Source organism: Fukomys damarensis, unplaced genomic scaffold, assembly GCF_012274545.1.
Source record: "Fukomys damarensis isolate Sample0158 unplaced genomic scaffold, DMR_v1.0_HiC HiC_scaffold_31, whole genome shotgun sequence".
Lineage (NCBI taxonomy): Eukaryota > Metazoa > Chordata > Mammalia > Rodentia > Bathyergidae > Fukomys > Fukomys damarensis.
The window spans coordinates 7,419,421-7,437,146 of NW_022900943.1; positions in this window are offsets into that span (position 1 = coordinate 7,419,421).

The following is a 17,726-nucleotide window of genomic DNA, read 5'->3' on the forward strand; positions in this document are numbered from 1 at the left end:
TGACTGAGATAATGACTGAGTCGCAGGTGCGACTCGAATGTTAATTATGCCTTACTTTCCAAGAATAAATGGTACACGTGGGAAAATAAAAATTGCTAAAGACAATATATATATATATATTGTTCTAATTGGTTCTGCAATCAAAAATTTTGTATACAGAGGAAAACAATCACTTTATCTTGAAGCAACATAATACTAGAAGGTAATGCTACCATGTGTTGCCTTTTCATATCCTGTTAATAAAAATTAAGTAAATACAAATGAAGGAACCAATGATCAGACTATGGTTAATAACTGTAGGAATAAACATAATTACAATTTTCTAGACTCTGAATGCTAATTTTAGGTTTTGTTTCCCTTTTTAGCATTTGATTGAAAAGAGGCAGTGATTTGAAAATGCTGTGAAAACAAAAATTTTTACTGGGTCTTGGTAGCATGTGTGTATTCCTTAGAAAAATGTCCAGTATTTAAAAAAGAAGATAAATTAGCTTTTAATGAAATTTAACCCCAAATGGCTTCCTTGGTTTAGATGTATCTTTTAATTGCTGTTAGAATTTTCTTTACTTCAGAATATGATGACTTTAGCTTTTAAGAGTTTCTGAGAAAATCAAAACTGTCAAATATTGTGAAAGCATTCTTAAAACAAATATATACATAGGTACAATATTATGTAAATTATTAATTAGGTGTTTTTATGATAGATATGATAGCTTCAAGTCTAAAATGTGATCTTTTTATATTTATTGTGTTCAGGCACTGGAATAAATCCTGAGAGAGGGAGAGAGAGAGAGAGACAGAGAGAGAGAGAGAGAGAGAGAGAGAGAGAGAGAGAGAGAGAAAAAAAAAAGAGAGAGAGAGAGAGAGAGAGAGAGAGAGAGAGAGAGAGAGAGAGAGAGAGAGAGAGAGAGAGAGAGAGAGAGAGAGGAGAGAGAGACTCATACCTTAAGGAATTTTAACATTGTACCAAGCTACCTCTATTGATCTTGTTGTTTAGGAGAAATCCTTTTTTTTAATGACCCCTTTAAACATGTTGATAAATGCAAAAATATTTAACTCATGCAGGCTTTACACATGTGAGAATTACGCAGTTCTAATTAGAAACGTCTTCTCTGTCTGCTTTCTGCTTTACTAGGTACTTCTGCTCTTACGAGCTACTTAATGACTCTCTAGAGTTAAGATACGTGAAGCCATGCAGATTGTTGCTTTGTTTTATATCATTTAATAGATAGATTTCCTATATTGTTTATCTTTTCCCAAGCACATTCAAATTAGCATAGTGATCCCCACTTTGGACAAAAGTTTGTAAAGATCACATGGGAAATAACAAATATAATTATTTTCATGTTCAATTTTCCCTTCGTTGGATTAGGACTTGAATTTTTTAAAATGTGTACATGCACACACAGAGAGTGGAAAAAGAACTGTAATCAATAAATTCATACTGGTAGCAAAGGATATAAGGGTGTGCATTGAAAATACATAAGCTTGTTATATCCTGAAACCATTGAAATGAGTAAAAAAAATAAATCTAAATAGTTCATGTCTAGGCTTGGAGAATGGTAGGAAACAGAATAGTGTATCAGCTGGTGAATTTGAGTGCAGTTTCTACATTTTCAATTTTGATTGACTAGCAAGTCTTACAATGCCTGAATGTTGTAATGTAATCTAGACTTGTTGAAAAATATAAGGAATTTTTAAATCAGCAATTTACTTAGATCTAGTTCTTCTATTCGGGAGAAAAACAGGGAAATGTAGTGCACATGTTGAATTTGTACTTATCAGAAAGAAGAGAAAAACATGACCTGATTTTTATTTCATATAAATAGAGTGATTCCATTGATAAAGAAGGTAGAAGTTGGAGCTAGAGTCTTATTTTCTTGTTTGTGGAAATACTGGGCACAGAATAAATGGTGGGGCTTGCTCTGCCTTGTTCTGTCTTAAAGGGTAATTACAGGCTTGCTTTTCTTGAAGAACCTTGATTGAGATCAAAATAACTACACTGTATTATCTGAGTGCATTCAGAGACAACACTCTGTGTCTCTTCATACAATCAACCGGTGTTCAGAAATAAGTTATCAGAGTAAATAACTAGATAAGGGAGAGGAATTCATAATTGCCACCACTTATCCTTTGATTTGCATTTCCCCAAAAGAAATAGGAAATCTCCCAAAGAATAAGATTAATCTCAAGATAATGCTGCTTTCAAACTTGAAATTGGTGCTTCCTAACATTGCGTTGGGAGAGCACTGCAACCTGTGACGAATTCGTAAGCTAAAAGAGATCCATTTCCATGTCATTGAATCCCTATCTGGTGATACACTGATTCAACCTAACACCATGCACACACTTTCTGGACCTAGTTATCTTACCAATGCAATTCGTAGGTATAAACACCCGAGACGCTATAACTAGAAAAAATATCATTCACTCATTCAGTACAAGTAATTTCCCCCTCATTACGCAATAACTGTCTTTCTTAGCTGACCTCTGTGTGTCTTAAGGCAGTTATAAAAATATTAACACAATGACACTTTTTATGCTTTCGTAATGTGAACACCAGACATAAGGACCTCGAGTCTTATGCTGTTGAGGAGTTATCCTCCTTACCTGAAGAGTAAATGAACAGCTGCCCTCATTCAATTTTACCATGGAAATAACAGCGCAAGAGAAGTGCGGACCATGCAGGGCCAGCGAGGAGGGATGATTAGAGAAGACTATTTTATTGTCCTAATAAAAATGTAATTTAATACTTCGTTTATTTAGCCTATCCTCAACAATTACATCAGAACCGCTTCCTGGAATTTCGTTAGTTAAAAAATCAGCCAAAATCTTTGGAAACGTATTTTCAGAGAACACAGACTTACAGTCTTGTAGAATAAAAGTATTCCTGGTTAGACTTCGCATTTGTGTCCACGTGTCTACTGGTCAGATGAGAAGCAACTGGAGTCTTGTTTCCCTTAGGAGTGAGATTTACCACCGATGCCGTCACAGCCCTCTGTGTCCTGATGGTGAGTGGAGGATGGGAAGAGCAGCCAGGTCTTTTCTTCTTTCGTACGTACTATGAAATGTTTTTAGCCTACCGATGGAAAAGCTGTGCAATGCCTTGTACTAGTAGCTTTAAAACACATACAGGGTTTAACTTGCTTATTTTGAACAAAACTAAGAGTCTATCTGAGTGTAAAATTTTTTCAACTCTATTATCAGCTGGTAGTAAAATTCTGGTAATGTTACCTACAATTCTGAGTGCTTCTATTTTCCCTGTAGAAAACAAGAATTGTTCTTGTAAATGATTTAGTCTTACAGACAGCCTGGAAAGGGAAAACATTGTAATGAGAATGAAAGGATTGACAGACACTGGGCCTGCCTATTTACGTACCTACCTACCTACGTACCTACCTACCTACCTACCTACCTACCTACATCTCTGTCTACCCATCCAGATCAGTGACACCACTGAAAGTGCTAAATTATTGTTTCATGATATTTTATATAAAAGGGTTTATATAAAATTTAGCAACTTTCTCTTATCCCACCTATAAGAATATACAAAAAAAATTATCATTTCCTTTTTTTCTACCAAATCTTTCCATTTAAGATGTTTTTCACTGGAGACCACGTGCCATTAACTCTCTCTACCCGGTGGCCAGAAAAAATTTAGCAGTGTATAGGACAAATAGCTGTAAGAGTGTTTACCCTGAAAATTCAGTCGGAGAAGAGGTTAGAGATCATATTGTTAGGAAAACATAAGCGGATGCTACAAATATTATTCACACCCAGTAGCTTTTATATCAAAGCATTTTATTTTATGTGCAATAAAATGTCTATGTGATGTTTCATTTAATCTTCACAGCCACAGTAAAGATTATATGGCTCCGTGGATAGTGGATAATATTTTCTGCTGCTGTAGCCTAATACTTGAGACTGGTTCATTTATAAATGACAACATTTTATCTTTGTAGTTCTGGAAATCCGAGATCAAGGAACCAGCCAATTTGGTGTCTGATGATGTCCTGCTCTCTCCTTCCAAAGTAGGATCTGGGTTGCTAATTCCCCAGAAAAGAGAAGGACAAGCACACTTTATTGTGCCACGGATCCGTGGTTGGTGTGTGAGCTCTTACAGATTGAGCACCTCCCAGCATGGTGGTAGCAGTGACTCAGTTTCCAACACATGAGGTTTGAAAGGAACAAGCATTAAAATCTTAGCTGGCAATCATAGCCAGAGCTTTCTTTGTGGTAAGTTATGAAATTCGCTTTTAAATTTTAAGCCTTCTTATTAAAAAACATATGCTGTTTTCCTTATATGATATACCTGTAAAACTTTGGTAAGATTTTGAGTCATTTGTATTCACATCAGTGAAGCAGGCACCTGCCTCGAAAGCTCAAGGACATGAATTCGATCCCTGGTACTAAAAAAAGAAACAAAACAAAAACAAGTAAGCACATATAGATGAAAGACAACACACACAAATGACTCCTAAACATTCAAATAGAGTGAGAAATAATGTTAATTAGCTATGCATTTATTTTGCAGTAGGCATGTTTCATGCTAACATAAATTATTCATAGTGCTAATTACTTTTCAAATTAGTTCATAGGGCCAGGGGAAGTGAAATATTTTAAGATAAAATACTTATATGAAGCCAGGTGTGGTGGCACACACCTGTAATCCCAGCACTCAGGAGGCTGAGGCAGGAGGATTGCTGTGAGTTTGAGACCAGCCTGGACTACAGAGTGAGTTCCAGGTCAGTCTCAACTGCATAGTGAGACCCTGTCTCAACAAAGCAAAACAAAACAAAAAGTAAAATACTTAATGAACCCACACCCAATTATGAATGCATCCCTTTTGTATTATAAATATGTAACAATAAAAAATTATTAGAAACAAATCCTAAGTTTCCTTTTTATAAGACATCGTAGCATAGTCCACACTACTTTGGAAAATGATGTACTACCTTTTGCTGGCATAATCTTCAATTATAATCTGCAATTAGGTGAAAATTTTTAAATTAATACAATTCGATGAATAAATGTTTTGTCTTTCCCCATAACATTGATGGTGCTGGATTTATTTATTTTAATTTTAATTTTTATTTTTTTGGTACCGGGGATTGAACTCGGGTCCTTCCACTTGCAAGGCAGGCCACCGAACCACTGAGCTAAATCTCTGGCCCTATGGTGCTGGATTTAAATAAGAGAATTTTTTAAAACAATGAAAAGAATTCAGGGCTCTGGGATAACTCTACACATATCGATAAGAAAGTTTTTTCTCTTGAAAACAAGGGCTTTTTCTTCTTTTTGATGTAGATAGATAATGACTTTGTAAATTAACTCCCTTATATTTCTTTGTAGTAAGATGAAGCTGCCAAGTTAGTATCCCAACCTTATTTCTCCATTAGTCCTCAAAGAAGAAATCAGATATTTGATTTTGACAGACATGAAACTAAATCAGATTATTACCAAACAAGTTACAAGCAAAATTTCAATGACATCACTAGTCATTCACATTTACTTCCCTCGTGTAGGAAGGATAGGATAGATCGTACAATAATTTGTTTTCTAAGTTTTCTCAGGTGAAGCAAATCTAGTCTTACTAAAACAGGGAAAGTTTCAACCAAGGAGAAGCTTTTACATTCTATACTTCATAGGTCAGAAAATTATATTTCATATCTGATATTGGTATGGGTTGCCATATATTTGATAATACATTCAGTTTATCATATGAGTTCATTAAGCATTTATTTGAAACTAGAAATGTTGAATCATGCATGTTTTTAGTGATGGCATGATGCGTTTGCAGAAGGCAGAAAGAGAAGTTCTAAAATATAAAACAAAAAAGAAAGGTTTTGAAACAAGACAAACTTGGCTTACATCACAAAATCTATAATTTATCAGCTAATTGTCATCGTCAAGCTAGTGAATAGCCCACAAGATGAATATCTTTATATATGAAATGATTCTGTTACCACTGCATTCCAGTGTTTTTGTAACACTTAATAATAGTGGCATGTTCTACATAAGCTACACATCCCCACACAAATTCGGTCTCTTCTCAAATATTTCTCAAATACACACACCTTATGGTTTTCTGTATATCATGAGGTGCAATTACTTCTATGAAAATTCTCCAAAATTACATGCAAACCATCACCATCTTGCATCAAAACTTTCCTTTGCACAATTTGCAACATGATGAAAAATAGCTATTTTTAAACATTTGATATTTTGATGGCAAGATATTTCTTATCCTAATCAAGTAATTTTACTTGATGAAAATTAAAACCATCCTCTTTTCTCCTCAACTTTTATGTAACACTATTTATAGAGAAAGGGAGTGAGAGAATAAACAAATCATGTTAACCTAATTTTTCTTTAAAATACCTGCAAGTCGTACTTCTGACAGTGCTGTCACTAAGATCCGATTAAGAAGTTCACCTTCTTCCTTCTCTTATTTCAAAGCGGTATTTAAGATTTCCAGTTATAATTCCATCTTACTTTTTCCTTACAAAGTCAGCACATGTTTGAATTGCTACTTAAGGGTATCATATAAAAACAGTCCTATGATATTATTACCAGTCGTTAAAATGTTTATCATGGACCTCATTTACACTTTCAGTTTCTCACACGAGAGAAACTATTTGGTATTTAAAAGGTGCAAAGGGGAAGAGGAACGGGAGGGGTGGGGGGAAACAAAGAAGGGAATGGAATTAACGTGAGAGAAAGAAAAAATGGAAACAAAGTCTTTGTGGACAGGTGGGGTGGAGGGGTTGAAGAGGAGGGCAGGGGAGTGGGGAAAAGTAAGAATCCAGATGGATTTTGTAAAGGTACAAATTTCCAGTGATGAATGTCATTATATTCTATACCTTAAATGTACCAATAAAATTAACTTTCAAAAATGCTTATGATGGACACCTAGAAATGTAGGGCAAACCAGTTTTCATGGTCACTTTCCTCTCCAAGAAAAACACAAACAGCATTCCTGATTATTACATAAATAAGAGGGATATAATCTGAAAAAACGTTTTCTTCATGGAATCAAGCTTATCCTTTAACTTTTAGTTTTAACCTTAATTATATAATTGCCTCACCATGAAATAACGTTTCTTTTCATAGAAAAATGACTCATTCCTCATAATTTTAAATTCTGTCTTCTTTATAAAAATGTATCAGGGCTGGAGATTTAGCTCAGTGGTTCTGCTGCCTGCCTCACAAGTGCAAGGTCCCAAGTTCAATCCCTGGTACCAAAAAGAAACAAACATACAAACAAAAATGTATCACACTTCATCAAATTTATGAAGTTTTAATTATTATTGCCTCTTTGAGGTGGTATGAATGCTGTGAACTATTTGCTGGGGAAGTCCAGCTTATTGACAGTATAACCGTTTCTATTGAACTAACTTCTCTTATGTAAGCAACTATAAAAGATAAAATATTTAAAAAAATAAGTCCTTGAGGTCTCTACAAAACAACATAGGTCATACCTGGAGGATTCTTGAGTTTGGAACTCACCTCTCTGAGGCCAAATAATTCACAATAAATGTTAGAAAGAGACCTAACTGCAGTTTTGAAATATGATATTGTGCCATAAATATACACAATTATAATTTGTCATTTAAAATAAAATCTTAAAAAAAGAAATAGAACTCAGAAAACATTACATGTGGTGAAGAAAGAGAAGAATTTGCTGGAAATTGAACGGGGACTCAAGAGATACATGGGGTGCATATTAAAAGGTTGAACTTTTTTTTTGCAAGTGTTGATGGCATTTGTTTTATTTTGCACAGAGAATTAAACATATTAAACCTATTAGAAAAAACAAGGAGCCCTTTCAAAACCCATTTTTGTATTTATAGACATAATTTCTCTACTAAGACAAAAGTATTTTTTCTCTTATCTACCAGCATTTTTATTATAGTTCACTAGACATAAAGAGCCACTTATAATGCAAATGGTCAGGATTTGTTACATATATGTTGCCTTACCTACAACTCTCCGTGATAACAGATAATGTCAAGGGACCTAGGCTGTCTTCCTGACACCTGTATACCGAATCCCACCTTCAGCCATGTAGCTGTGTGACGGAAGAAAGCTTGGAACTTCTTTGGCCCCTGACTTCTCAGGTAGAGTAATTTTACTAAATTGCCTTTACTGTAATTTATAAATATTTCACTTTACCAAGTTGTTGAATATTTATAAAAACAGTGGAACATTTGTATTCAGAGCCCAATTGTATTAGTCCTTCAGAGAGAACCAACAGTAGGGGATGAATATAGTACAGATAAAAACATCTCTGAAAGGACAAGAGAGGACCATCACAGCTTAGAAGAAAAAGAAAATTTGCCTTTCCTTTCCTTCATGCTTCTTTCTTGTCCTTTAGCTGCTTTGATAGGACCCACACACATCGCATGAGGACATATATTCCTTATTCAGTAATTCAAATGACAGATTTCAGAATATTCTGTAATCCAATCACGTTAACATCTAATATAAGCCATTATGCAAATGTTATACAATTGAAATAAATAAAAGGGCTATGGTGTAAAAAGGCTAGCCATAAAATCTAGCAACACGTCTTAAATAAAGATTCAAGACTTTTCACATGAGAAAATATATATAACTTTTCAGAAGCTATTTAGAAATCATGTTTTGCTACATAAAAATCAAAAGTAATAAAATTAAGGAAAGTATTTGCAAGAATATCTTGTATATTAACTACTGAATATTGATATGTAAATATTTATTTTATTAAATATAATGAACATATACCATTTTTCAGGAGACAAAATATTTTAAGCAGAAATTATTATTGCTAAGTTAGTTAATTTTGATAGTTAAGCATAAAACTATTTAAAGGAGAATTTTTTCTTGCTTATGGAATTAGTCATAACTATATTTTTAGATGTTTCTCAGAAAAATCTTAATAATAGAGAAATAGGAAGAAAAGGGCTAAATGTGTAGGGGATGTGGATAAGGTAGGGGAAAAGCAATAAGGGAAAAATATGAGAAAATGAAAAAAATGGAAATAAAGTCTTTGTAAATAGGGAAGGGGGGGGAAGGGAGGGCAGGGACAAGGGGAAAAAATGAGAACCAAGACCTGTCATGTAGAGGTACAAGGTCCCAATGGTGAGAGTAACTGTACTGTATACCTAGAATGTACCGATAGACTCAATGAGAGAAAAAAATAATAGCGATGAAGATCATTCACACATGGGAAGGCACCAAATATTTGTTTCCATATGAAAATTCACATGAGAGACATGAGAACACAGAGATCAAAGTCTTTGTTGTTCGTTACATGCCATAGACAGATATATTTTTTCTCTACTTTTAAAACTACTTTATGTTTTTTGAAAATTTGAAGGATCACAAACTCAAAAAAGCAGTATGCATTGCTCAACTGATAGGCAAAATAATGACTACAGTGGTTCTCAGATGGGATTTATTTTCTTTTAGGAACAATCTGTCTAATTTCAAGTCAGAAAAAGCTGCCCAGTTGATCAGATTAGGTTAATAGTATGTTGAATGATATACGTATGCCACTTTCTCAACTTTCTTTTTATGTGTTATGTCCAGTATTTAATAACATTGCTGGTGACATCCTCAATTGTGGTCATTTCTCTACAGACATGTAAGTGCAGTCCTGCAAAAAAAAATTGGTCTTGGTTATAATTGGTATATATTCCCTTAAAATTTGAGAATAAAGGAAAACTATTTCCTCAAACATCTGTATGTCCATAGATCTTTATTTGCATTACCCACTAACCATAAATGCCCTTGCTCTCATTCCATGAAAAACGATTTTAAAGATAATAGTACAATCATAAGCTATTGGTATACTACTTTCATGATTTTCAAAAGAATTCTAAGTGAAATAAGATCTCAAAATATTCCATACTGTGTAATATTCTTGAAATGATCAAATGTTATAGAAATGAAGAAAGAGCTCATTGATCATCCAGATTTGTGGACAGTTTGGGTGGGAGGTATAAAGCATTGATTATACTAATGGACTGGTACTGATGGAACTGTTGTTCTATAATTACCCGAAAAGCAATCTTCAATAAAATTACATAAAATGACACACACACAGAGACGTACATGCACGGAGATCAGTAAAACTGGTGAAACAATCATAAGATTGTGCAGACAAATTGTATCAATTTTTATTTTGTTGTTGTGATGTTGTCTTACAGTTTTGCAAGGTTTTACCTCAGAGGAACCTAGTTAAAGGGTACACAGGATTTCTTTGTACCATTTTTAATAGCTGCCAAGGAGGCTAAAATTATCTCAAAATAAAATAATTGGTTAAAAAAGAGCAAAACCTAAAAACAAAAATGAAGCACAGATGTGTTCACACACACATAAAACTTAACAACATCAGCAAAACAACAGTATAGGGAACATGAAAGGAATTTATTCAGGTCTGAGAACTATTATATCAGGTGGAAATCTGGATCTACACAAACAGTAAGATTACTGGAGCCAGGCCTGGTGGTGCACGCCTGTATTCCCAGCACTCGGGAGGTTGAGGCAGGAGGATCGCTGTGAGTTTGAGACCAGTCTGGGCTACATAGTGAGTTCCAACTCAGCCTCAACTACATAGTGAGACCCTGTCTAAAAAAACAAAAACAAAAACAAAAACAAAAGAGGACTGGAAATGTGAACTATATTGAACTCAGCACTTACATTCCAGAAGCGTATTCAGACTGTCACTAGTTCTCTCTTTTTACCAATGATCTATCCTACCTAAAGTTTCTGGATTTATGTGAGAAACATAAATGTGTATACCCTTCAAGATACAGGAGCACTAATTGAAAATTGAAGGACGTGCCTGAATTAAAATCAGTTCTCTATCCCTATGGGCCATGAGACCCTGAGCAAGTAACGTCCTCAAACATCATTTTTTCAGTCTAAAGAAAGGTATGGATACTATTCTGAGCACTGATATAGCAGTGGGGATGAGAAAACACAAGCAAAACAGTGCTTACAATATCCAGTTCGTAACGGTTCATCCTTAAATACTATCTTATTTTCTCCCGTTCAAAACAACATTCATCTTACCTGTATGAAATCATGCTATCATTGAACTGTCAAGTAATTCACTTTAAATACTCAGGTATTAATTTCCACGGAGTTTTCTGGCATTGATTAGATTTACATACTCTCATAGTTCTTTTCTTTTCTTTCTTTCTTTTTTTTTTGGTACCGGGGATCAAACTGAAGACCTTGCAGGAGTCATCAGCACCACTGAGCTAAATCCCTGGCCCTCTCATAGTTTTAAATAAAAATTCTTTCTTGTTTTTCAGAATATGTGTAATAAAGGAGTTATGTGTTTATTTTTTGCTTGATAATTTATTTCAAGGTCATCAATTTAGGACGCCAGATGCTATGACTTTTACTAAAGAAAAGGACCCTTTGATTTTTTGGCACTCAGCAAGTCTTTTTAATCTTTAAACTACAAAAGGTAGAACGATTAGGAGACCAGCTAATTTTATGTCTTATTCACATACAGATTCCAAAGGAGAGTTTACTGCTGGAGCTCCTGTTTATATCAGAAAAAGCACTAAAGAATGTTTCAGCAAAGTAGAAAATATACTGCTGATATTGTAGATTCAAGATCACTCTAGTGACAGTTATTATCCAGATTAGAACATGGTATCAATAAAGCTTAAATGTAAAATTTCATTAAATCATTTCCTGAGCACTTAAAATCTAATTACAAAATTGTTATCACTCATTGACCTTCTTTCTTGCACAGCGCTTACTCCTGTAAGAAGATGTTTCCAGCACCACAGTGCTCAAGAGGTCTCACTATCTTCTTTTCTGTTTTGCTTTGCATTTAAGGAACTTTTTGTAAGAGCTGTTGGAAGACTTGGGCTCCTTTCCCTGTACACCAGGGTGGAAAATAGTAGTTAACAGTTGACTGATTCAATGAATAGTGAAGAGGAGGAGACTCGTGGTGAAGCCAGTAGGAAAGCACACGCCTGATATACATGAGGCCCTGGCATCTGTCCCCCACATCACACACACACACACACACACACACACACACACACACACACACACACGCTCACACGCACTTGCACATGCACACACATGCAGGCATATCTTTCAGTATAAGATTTTTAGGCAGGTTTCATAAGAATAAAACAATTAAAATATACTGTTTACGAACATATTTATCTGTCAAGATGAAAAGAAATGATTTAAATCTCCTGCACTGAAATAGCTGAACACATTTAGTTTGTGCTATTTTTCACATTTTTTAGTTCCTGGCAGCTTTTAACTACCTAGGTAATCAGATCTTGCAGGATAAAACATAAATAATAACTTGAACTAATAGTGTCATGATTAGTTTCATAACATGGCTATTCTTCAAAATAGAGTTATTAACACCAAAGCTCAGATACCATTCAAATAAAGAGAATTTCTTACTATTTTTACATCTATTTCAGCCTCAGCCCAACAGTAATTGAAACATCTATTATTGTGCAAAAATCAATAAGAAAACTGACTCAGTTCTATTGCATGGTTTTTAAGAGAGCATATTTTCTACAGTAATAATAAAAATAAATATTTTCTAACTAGTTGTGAAACATATCATTTTGAGTAGGAGTAAATAAGCTCCTCTGATTTATCATAATTTTGTTTCATAAAATTTTATTTGTAAAGCAGTTTCATCACTCAACAAGGTTTAGATTGTTTTTCTTAGGCTCTAGATGACTTCCATCCATCTACTTTGAACAAAAATCCATATTTACATCCTGTATAACCTATTTTGTAAGCAACACATAATTATTAACAGTGTTTAAACAAGCACAATGTCTATGATGCAGAAAATTATTAGTATTCAGCATTCTTAGTTGCTATGAGGTTATAGTTCTGCAAAAGTCTTTAGTGCATTGGCAGTCAGAAAAGCCTAGACATAGAGAAGATATTAGGCAGACATAAATGTTATCGAAATTTCTTTCCAAATATGTCATTAATCTGACACTCCTTCTATATATTAAAAATTATATCAGGTACATTAGCAAATTTCTTGTTGGCTACTTCAAGCATTGTGCGAATTCTCATGGAATGGGAACTAGCATCAGTTATACACAATTTCCATAATCCTGATGTTGTAGGAAAATTCTCAACAAAGAAGATGTTTTGGGATTGTTAATGGCAATAATGCCTGTTGCAAAGAAAAAAAAAATATCACCTTTTGACTATTTCTTTTCCTTCTCATCTCAAAAGTACAAAGTATTTACAATGTCAAAATCATGGAATATCATGAGAAATACATGAACAGGAGGAAGTATAAATATTTCCCAAATATATTAAGAGAAGAAAACATTACATTAAATATTCAAGAATTTAATTTCAAAGTACTTACATTTTAATTTTCTTGTCATTAAAAATAATTTAAATCAATGTTATTAACCCATGCCTTTTGGGGGGCTTTTTAATTTTAATCTTAAAAATCTTCTCTAGAAATAATAATGTTTCTCTCTACTTCATGAAATCATGATTTAAATAGTAAAAAAAAAGGTAAATAGAAACGGCTGGTCGGTTTTTACTCATTATCTAGAAAATATCAAGATAGTTACATATTTTGACATAAGTGCAGACTAATCCGTCATTTTTACACCTCAAATCTATAAATGTTTTTTTTTCTAAGAATCTCATTTGTCCAACTCATAAGAGAAACCTCAGCCGTGTATGAAGCAAGAAAAGGTGAATCTATTTTGATACATGTAAAATACATTTGTTGCCTGAAGGATTGTTACCTAGAATATAAGTAATTGACCTAAGCATGTGTAAAATTTTTGTTATATTACAGTATTTGTTTTTGATGAGATCTATTTCCCGCTACACATTTTTCTCTCTGACTCAAAAAAATATGCATTGTAATTATATATATAATATGGCTTTTACTGAAAAAAATAATTAAAGTGCATATATACACATCACATGCTAAGTGTGTACTTGTGTACTTGTGTTCATTTATTAATGTCCTTCAAAATTTATAGGTGAGAACTATGCCAAAAAATGTTTATAATTCCTACTTTCTGGCCTGGCTTCAATGTTGTTACTGTGGATTTTAATATCAAAAAATATGTCTAAGAAACTGAGAAATAAAATTCTTCATGACTCTTTTCAGAGATGTATGATCATAGGAAAACCATGGCTCCTGCTCATTGGAGACAGAGAGTCACCAACTATTCAGGATGAAAATCTATAACTCTCCCACTTCAGACTTTCTGGCCTCCTCCACTGGCCTTTGGGCCTTCCTGGTGCAGATCCTCCACATGGACTCAGGTGAGACATGGCCGTGGGCTCTGGCTCTTCAGCTGGACTCCTGGAGGACACTGCCTGGGGCTCTTGTCTTTCAGCTGGACTCATGCGGGCCATTGCCGTGGGATCCAGGCCCTCACCTGGATTCTCTGGGTCTCTAGGGTGTGGACAGATCTCTTGTCCTCTTCTGCATTAGACTTTTTGGGTGATTATTATAAAATAATCCTATAATTTAATGTGTTCTGTAGAAAATCTATTCCCTTGCAAATTCTGACTACAACAACAGTAGTAAATGATTTTAAGTTCTCTCACAAAGTTCTGGTTTTTGTCATAATAACACATGGACAGCTCTGCTGGTGAAATTCTATGTCAGAAGGAAGCAAATGAAAGTAAATGAAGGCAAAAACTGAGAGGGAATAATTGATTGTAACAGAGTCGCTGTTCTAATTTGGCAGTTCTTTTGCACGAATGTTCTCTTCTTTTTGGAAATACAGCTAATCTCTATTTTCTAACATTATTCCACAGCTAGACTTTCGGATGACTGAAATATGGTCAGCAGAATACTGTTGCCTTCATTTCAAGATCTGATCTTTGAAAGCTTTCCAAGCACAATGATTTACAGTTATTTTTCTTTCCTTTTCCTGGGTGGGTATTGAAAAGAGAAATCCCTAAGAAGGACTGTGAGTTCTTGAGTCACATCTTGGGAGATAGAAACACAAAAGTGAGGGTGTATTACAGCAAAGAATAAACTTTTGTTATAATTGAGCCATATTTTAGCATTCAAATTTGAGTCTGGTTTACTACAGCAGTTCACATCACTGCAACATGTACCTATAATTTCAAATTTACAACCCGGTAAAGCAAATAACTGAAACAAAATCAAACTGCCCTCCAATTCCATTACGCATCGGCATCCTCAAAGCAATAAAAAATAAATAAAATGAAAACATTTGCAGCCTTCCAGGAAGAGTTCCAGAGTAAGTTTCTGCATGCTTACACAACTGTCGTGGCTGTGTGGTGAGCCATGTGCTTTTTTCATGCTTTCATAGACCAGTTGTGAGAGACGGTGTGAGTGATGTGGTGAGATTACAGTAGCTCATTTGTGTGAGTGTTTGGAGCTACCGCTTTAGCTTTCCGTTGCTGAGACTAAATATTTGAGAAGGTGTATGTAAAAGGAAGAAGGATTTATTTTGGAGCACAGCCTCAGAAAGTCTATCCATTGGCCCTTGTTGGCCCTCGTTGCACTGGATCTGTGTTGAGAAAAAACACCCCGGCAAGGCACATGTGGTGGTTCACAGCTGTTCATGTCATGGTGAATGTGGATCAGAGGGAAGGGACCAAGACCTCAAGGAGCCCAGTAGCCCAGTTTCCTGCCTCTTTAATGTCCGACTGCCTGCCAACAGCCCCATGGGCTGGTGGACAAATCATGAATACAGGAATCTTTGGGGAGCACTTTAGATCCCAAGTATAACAGGCAGATTTTTATCTAGATGGATGCTTAATTTAGGATCTCCATTTTTTCCTGGCATGTGGTTGTAACTAAGTTGCTTAATCACCTTTGGAGTCCCTCTCCTGTATAATTTTAGGCCACACTCTCTTCCAGTCAGATCCCAGTGTCCTTAGAGAGACACTGGCCCAGGATTTCTCGATGAACCCCACACAGGAAAGGATGCTGTCACGCTCCTGCCAGAACTCTTTCAAGGTTAGGTCTTTGTCTGAGACCATCTGGAAACACAAGTGGCCAGCATTTGGGTCTTAACTCAAGACTTTGTTCATAAGTTAAAAGCTAAAATTCCAGTTTTAACTCAGACTGTTTGTGTGGCAGGCCAGTCGTAACTCAAAAATCCTCTGTATTTCTAAACTTGGTTTTAGTTGTGCACTCTTCTAGTGCTGGTTTTTCATAGGGAGATTTTTAATATGTACTGGATCATTTAGGTTTCTCAGTTGATAGAGAACAGAGGATCAACTGGAACAGATCCCTCCAGTGAGTAGCAGTCAAAAGGAGGTGAGGAGCACAAACGTCTAGCCAGGACCTCTCCATTGTTACCCAGTACTACCAAATGAGTATTTTATTCTTTCATATCCTACTCTATTAAAAATCTCCTGGCTTTACTTGTTTAATGAAGTCCCAGTTGGCTGCCCACTTGGCCAAGTCTCAGTAGTGTTGTCATTCTCCGATGCCCAGTGATGTGGAAAGCAATCCTCATCCTACTTCCAAATTTTCTTCAGTTTTCAAAGATGTGTATTCCCAAATTGAGCATTCCTAAAAACCAAGGAGGGAAATTGAATACACGTGAATAAATAATTTACCAATAATCACTGCACTCCCAAAGTATCAATATTTTAAAGGAGAGATACCTTCTCATTAGTGTTGATATTCACATAACAAAAGAACTTGGGAAAATGCCCTCTTCTCTTTGCAAATTTCAACATCCATGATTTCCATAGTCAGTAACTAGTATCTTAGATATCTCCACATAAAATATAAAATATAATATTTTAATTTAAATGTAAGCTTCAAGATTTCCTTGGTTATGTTGGGAGAAGTGAAGAAAAATTGAAACTGACTATGGTATAGAATACTTTATTTTCATTTTTTTGTTACTACTTTTTGCAATACATGACATTTACAGCCCTTGTGTCGGGGTGGTATGTGTACGTAACACATCTCGGTTCCTTTAACATCCCCTCTCCACACTCCTATCTTCCTCCAATTCTTGATCCCCTTCCCATTGTAGAAAGATCTCTCTGCTTGCTTTCATGAGTTCTTTATTTTGCTCTTTATTTATAATTTGGTTTACCCATATTGTGGAAACCTTTTTAAAATTTACAAAGCTCTGCTAGTCATGTTGGCTTTGTGAAACTAATCTCAGTGAGGTAGTATTTTATTTTTGAAAGTATCATGTCTAATATGCAGACAGTTTTGCATACAATGGCACCTTATTCTTTTTATCTCTCCTTGCAGTGCTATTATCTGTATCTCAATATTCCCTTTGTGCATATTTATGAATTTCAGTAATGATATTTACCTTGGGGGAAGTTCTCTATTATTGCCGTTGTATTAAGTAGTGTTAGCATTCTACCTCCTGGTTCTGAATGTACATTTATCTGAAATTTTGTCATATTGAAATTTTGTCTGTAAGTTGAAATATGACAGTTGTGATATAATTTATCGTTGTTTCCATACTTTAATATCAAATAGAAAAGGAACTGAAGAGAGGTAAATAATTCTAAGATAATTGATGAGAACCTTTTCTCTTTATGCTATTACAATTGCCAAAGGATAGACTTGAAAATATTACAAGTTACTAACATTAAAAGTCCTAGTTTCATTAAGAAACTCTAGGTTAGCTCTATATTAATAAAGTTCTTCTATCATGTGTTTTACAGAATATCTTTGGCTTTCTCTTTCAGAAACATTTATATTGATTTAAGTGATATATATATAT